Source organism: Macrobrachium nipponense, chromosome 39 (assembly GCF_015104395.2).
Source record: "Macrobrachium nipponense isolate FS-2020 chromosome 39, ASM1510439v2, whole genome shotgun sequence".
Taxonomy (NCBI): Eukaryota; Metazoa; Arthropoda; class Malacostraca; order Decapoda; family Palaemonidae; genus Macrobrachium; species Macrobrachium nipponense.
In genome coordinates, this window is record NC_061099.1 from 47,383,669 (window position 1) to 47,390,326 (window position 6,658).

Consider the following 6,658-nt stretch of genomic DNA (forward strand, 5'->3'; position numbering starts at 1 on the left):
AACGATCTTGTTAAGTGAAAAATCCTTCAGGTAGATATCAAAACGCAACAATAAGTAGCCAGGAAACTTTTCCATTCTTCACCAACGAATTGGCTATGAAATTTATTTTTCTGTTTCCTTTAATCTGTTGTAAACATCAGATTGTGTCCGTCAAGAAATTGAATCTTGAGCATTATGATAAGTCTTGTAAGCAGAGTATCTATATATATATATATATATATATATATATATATATATATATATATATATATATATATATACATATATATATATATTTATATATCATTATACATATACATATATATATATATATATATATATACTATATATATAGCCGGTAAAGGTTTAAATGGAGACATCTGTTTCATATGGGCGTTTATTTAATGCAACGTTTCAGGGACCAGCCCCATTTTCAAGCTGAAAATTACAATAATAAAATAAAATTAAAATAATTACTCATCTAAAAAACATACAATTACAATACTTAAAGCATATTAAAAGAACACCAACTAAACGCAAGTACCATTTCCAGTAGAGGAAGGAAGACGAGTGACTAAAAAAACAAAAACAAAACACGAAGGCATCTCTCTTGTTTACGCCAGGTACAGAGGGGTGGAGGCAGTTTGGTTGTTCAGTTTTGGAACAATCGTCTTTATATATACATATATATATATTACTTATCCGAGATGATCCTATTCTTTAGATTTTATTCATACACTCTCCCTCTAAAATTCAACAACTTTCATTCATTTCCCACCTAAAAGGAAACCCCAACCTACCTCTCTTGGAACACTTGTTCGAATTAATCTTTTTTCACGTAAAAATCAACTCAGGGATTCTTTTCGGTGTCTACCCAGGAATACTCTCTCTCTCTCTCTCTCTCTCTCTCTCTCTCTCTCTCACCCTTCTCGTCATCTCTTCTCTCTCTCTCTCTCACGTTGATTACGTACGTTAGAGCGTTTATTATCGGGATTTCAATTTGGATACAAAATTAGGAATAAAACCCGTTGTTGTATAGATCAGAGAGAACTGTATTCGCATTTTTCAAACGCTTAAATATTGCTCATTTGCCTTTTGTTTGGCAATGCCACCAGTAGCAGTGAAATCTTGCTTGTTTGTGCATGAGTTTGATCTTCCAACCGTATTCTATTTGTCTTTCTTCTTTGATGTTGCTCTAACGTGTGACTTTTTCCTCTACTTCCAAATTAAAGAACTGGAAATATTATGTATTTAGAATCTCTCTCTCTCTCTCTCTCTCTCTCTTCTCTCTCTCTCTCTCTCTTTCTTCTTGTATTTATCGAATTAAATTTCAGTAAGATCCTAGTCCTCTAATGTCTAATCCTTTAACTGTGTAATTCGCTATCCCACAGACTTACAGCATGACTCCAGTCAGGACAAGAGAGTCTCCTACCAAAAATAACCGGATAAGAGAGTCTCCTACAAAAAATAAGTAGAGTTAAAGCCCCGTTAGTCTTAGCAGTATGCCAGGAAACAGTTTGGTACGTGGTGATGAGTACCCATCAACATAATGAGATGTCCTTGAGCAGCAGACGTTTTTATTAACGACAACGAAGGCGCGTCCTTAACTGGAGTGTTCCCTTGAGAACATAATGATGATGATGCCTGCTGGGATAACGTCGAGAGAAGACTGTTTAGGATACCCTCGTATACACCACAAAAGAAGTATAATGATGTTGTCAAGATAGGTGGCGGTGAATAACCCTATTATCATGAAGGGTGGGTCTTCGGGGTTCATTCAGGAAATCCAGTTGCATTGTTACCGTGACGTGATCAATTTGTTCAGTACTCGCGTTCAACTGCTGGAAAAACGATCAGTAGCCGCCAAACTTGAAGTTCTTTGGAAAATTGTTTTCCTTCTGACGTACTTCCATAGCATTTGTGAAGCGGAAGAACTCATCTGCTTCCATGGCGTTTGTGAAGAGCGGAAGAACTCATCTATAGCACTTCCATGGCGTTTTAGAAGCGGAAGAACTCATCATATACGTATTGCCATTAGACTTTGAATTGAGTTTCTGACATTCACCGCTTGCAATCCAACACTTTCTGGAACTAAGGGGTCTTTTTTGCTAGGACTTCTTCGCAGAAAGTTTATTTTGCGGATATCTTGTTAGCCAGTAAGGTGGTCATAACTTTTATTTCGATGAAAAAGTTATTAAAATTAATAGTAAGATATATATTATATATATATTATATATATATATGTGTGTGTGTGTGTAAGATATGCATCATATATATATATATATATATATATATATATATATATATATATATATATATATATATGTGTGTGTGTGTGCGTGCATGGGCGTGTGTTTGGGGGGAAGGATCTTATCAAAATTAATTATCTAATACATGCACACGCTTGAACAAAAAACGTACATTCATGCCATACTTTCCTGGATAATTATTGAAATAAATGAGCAAAAAAAATATTAAAGCATTATCAGACTCGCAGTAGGCAGTTACTCCTCTCCTCTATTTTCTTATTACAGTGTGGAACTACACCACTGCGACACTCCTGGTATTGTGAGATGACATTGCCTTATCGAAGTAACGGAACTCGTTCTTTTAAATTTTAAAAATTCCAGACATTGACAGCCACTGGGAATGGAGTTTGGAAACCACAGAGGGGCGGATATCATTCTTTGTTATTTTGGAATCATTTCGGATAAAAATATGAAAGAAACATCTCCAAGATAAGATTAAGAGATAATTTTATTCGTTAGTTGTTTGTCTGTATTCGAAAGTTAAACAATCTTCGAAATTGTGTTTAAAGTATGTCTCCATTTCACGTCTGAATTATTCTCGAATGCTTTAATATTTGTTTCTTTACGAAAACAGCATCTTATTTTATAATAATAATAATAATAATAATAATAATAATAATAATAATAATAATAATAATAATAATAATTATTATTATTATTATTATTATTATTATTATTATTATTATTATTATTATTATTATTATTATTATTATTATTATTATTATTTACTTTTTTGTAAGAAAATGCTTTAACTTCCTTTTAATTTTGGTTGTTACATATATCTCCAATAAGTTAATATTTGTTTCTTTACGAAAACAGCATCTCATTTTTTTATAATTAATTATTTTTTTAATGAATGCTAACTTCCTTTTAATTTTGGTTGCTACATTTACCTCCAATGCATATCTCTAATACGTTAATATTTGTTTCTTTACGAAAACAGCATCTCATTTATTTTTATTATTTTTTTAATGCTCTAACTTCCTTTTAATTTTGGTTGCTACATTTTTCTCCAATACGTAAATATTTGTTTCTTTACGAAAACAGCATCTCATTTTATTTTATTTATTTATTTATTTTTTATTTATTTTTTTTTTGCATAAAAAATGGTCTAACTTCCTTTTAATTTTGGTTGTTACATTTACCTCCAATACGTATCTCCAATACGTTAACATTTATTTCTTTATGAAAACAGCTTCTCATTTATTATTATTATTTTTTTTAATGCTCTAACTTCCTTTTAATTTTGGTTGCTACATTTATCTAACGTGTACAAAAAGAACTGTGATGGTTAGTCTCAGAAAGTGAAAGATAAAGTCACGATGTGTAATACCCGGCCTCACCTTAGTCAAGCCATAACCGTTCCAGCAGGAGGCTTTATGACCTCCCGTTAAGATCTCATCAGTTGACGAACTTCATTGAACGGACAACCACCCCCTCCGACATCACACACCAAAATTCATCCCCCCCCCCCCCCCCCCCACCCCCACCAGTCGCAGTCTAGTCCTTTCCCTGTCTCTTGCCCTTTTCAAAAATGTATGTCAATTAATAGCAGAGGTATTTCGTCATTACAATATATTTGCCAATTATCCCCCACCCCCCACAAAAAGAAAAGAAGAGAATTAATCAAAATTCTCTCCAAAGCCTGTTAAAAAAAATTCCTTCGTTAATTTAAGCTTTTGGACTATTAAGGAAAAATAATGTATTGTCATTTTGTAAAATTATATATATAAAAATTCTGCCATTAAATTGGTAAAAATGATAGTATTTTAGTGTGTGTGTGTGTGTGTGTGTGTGTGTGTGTGTGTGTGTGTGTGTGTGTGTGTGATATGAACAAACATTTTAGGTTATTTTGTAATAAGGAATATTTAGAATTATTAATTTTGCGTTTGGTGGCCCGGGTTAGACCCATCCCTCAAATAATTCATTTGATAAGGATCTATATAATTTCAATCTAATCTTAAGTACACCTTAACATCACATTTATAGATGTGACAAAACATGTTAACTTATTACAATAGCTGCCAGGCCTACCAACCGCCAAGCATTTTTAAAATCGAGCAGGAAATAGTATCACTATGAGGCGGTATCATAGCCGTTGAACAAACTGTGTTTTGTTTAAGATGTTCGGCTACTTTCGTATTTCTGAGAGCATTGTTTAGCCCAAGTTTGAAAAACACGTTTGGCAAAATATTCCTTCCCGCCATACTCAGCGCCTTGTAAACGAACCAACGACAAGACAAGGCTGGTAACATTATTTCCTGCAATTCTAAGGCTTTGGAGCGATTCTTACAAAAGAGTTTTCAATAAAGACTACCTAAAGAAATTAATTTCGACATATTTGGAACAAAATGTTTCTTCAAAATGGACAAAATAACAAAAATACCTCAGGAACCAATATACCTAGGCCTAGCGTTTGCTTCACTAAGCCTTTTATTTTCAACTACCATTTGGCATGATGATTCGACAACTTTTATCATACAGACCACACATTCATATATACGAAAATGAGTTATGCTTTAAAGGCTTATATGAAATAGCATCTTACAAAAGGAGTAGTTTCAGGGTATGGGTCTAGCCTAGGCTGCCATACATCATTTTGGTGTTACTTTGGCTCTTTATCTACGCGTCACCCACTCCAACGTGCTAGTACTGAACACCGCATGGTAAATGTACAGTAGACGGCCGCATGAAGATATCGTTTTCCATTACAATTTGTCGGCCACGCACTACAGAAATGAGGATATATAATACTTTGATTCCGATGGGCTAGGTCTAAACACGGCGTCCAATGGAGCTTCCGCCATGTTTAGCGCCAGCGCTTCGGTGTAGGTGACATGTGGATAACCAGCCAATGTAGCACCCTTCACTTTTATGTTATCACCAAACTGAGAAATATCGTGAATGAAAACCTATATTAAACAAATACACGTATAAAAAAATACTCTTAACAATTTGAATTCAATAACAGAAGTTGTCTCCAACGGTTTCTTTACGTCGTTCTGAAACACACTGTGTGACGCTGCGGAATTCGATAAAAATGCATTTTGTTAAATAACTCTAACGCTTCTTTTAAACGTCTAAAACTAAAATACTGATGGAATACACAGTATTCTAGAGGCCTGCCTGTTGCAAAGACTAACTACCCATTGACAAAATACAACAGATGGCCTTACACATCACAGGACGAGACTTGTTGACACCAGTAACCTGTAGGTCTAGGCCTACTGGTGCTAAGCATTTTTTATAACTAGCAAGATCTTTTTGCTTTATATTATAAGGCATATATAGGATTGGCTATGCTCTGATTTCAAGATTGAAACCACCGCTGCAATTAATATACTACAGTAGTATGCTGTGAATATACGACATGTTAACCAAGAAAGCGTTGCTTATCTCATGTTAATGAGACACTAGCGCCTAGCATAAAAATTAGGAGTAAAATATACAATTCACTTCGCTATGCTTACTTGTGAAACGTTATTCCATGTTCTCTTTAAGTTTTCCTGAGCCCAACGTTCATTCCTTAAGATAATTGACGAAAGAAATCACTTGGCACTTTGTTCAATTTACGCGGTGTGTGAAGACTGCAGATGCCCGCACAGCTCTGCACCTGCGCAAGCAAAAGTTAAGTATATCTTAGTTTTACCAGACCACTGAGCTGATTAACAGCTCTCCTAGGGCTGGCCCGAAGGATTAGATATTTTTACGTGGCTAGGAACCAATTGGTTACCTAGCAACGGGACCTACAGCTTATTGTGGGATCCGAACCACACTATATCGAGAAATGAACTTCTATCACCAGAAATAAATTTCTCTGATTCCGCGTTGACCGAGCCGGGAATCGAACCTGGGACCACCGGATTGGCAGCCCAGCTCGAAAACCACTCGTCCAGCGTGGAACTGCGCAAGCAACGCCGCCCTGGTGGAGGCTTGCTAAACTACGTAATAGTCTAACCATTGACTCTCAATGCCCTACGCTCAAGGATTCGTTCTTCAGACACAATGTCAAGGTTTTCTTTTTCTGCCACTTCGTTGTAAAATGTCGTTATGAAAAATTTCTTTGATACTTCCAAATACGCGATTTTTGCGTCATTTTTAATTATGTCAAAACATCTCCATAACTTGAACTATTTTTTTTTATACGGCATTTTCCCTGTCTTTTCCATCTTCCCCCTATAAATATTTCTTTTATATTTCGAAACTGGTCAATTATTCCTTCGCCCACTGTCTTCGACACCCAACAAGATGAATGTTTTTACTGGCTCCTCCACAGAGACAACAAATAAATTGACCTGCTTCTTCTTCTTCCTCGAAATAACGGCTGAGCGAAGGTTTGCGCAACACTGAACGAAGCACCTTGGAAAAAC

At 35.2% G+C, this 6,658-nt stretch overlaps 1 long non-coding RNA gene across 1 annotated transcript in view; it reads right to left on the minus strand.

Annotated features, from left to right (window-relative positions):
- The window catches only part of LOC135210567 (uncharacterized), a 95,667-nt gene extending 89,761 nt beyond the window's left edge, over positions 1–5,906 (minus strand). The window contains exon 1 of the long non-coding RNA XR_010313546.1: positions 5,759–5,906. This is a non-coding gene — a long non-coding RNA (uncharacterized LOC135210567). The remainder of the gene's footprint in view (positions 1–5,758) is intronic.
- Between the last annotated feature and the right edge of the window lie 752 nt (positions 5,907–6,658).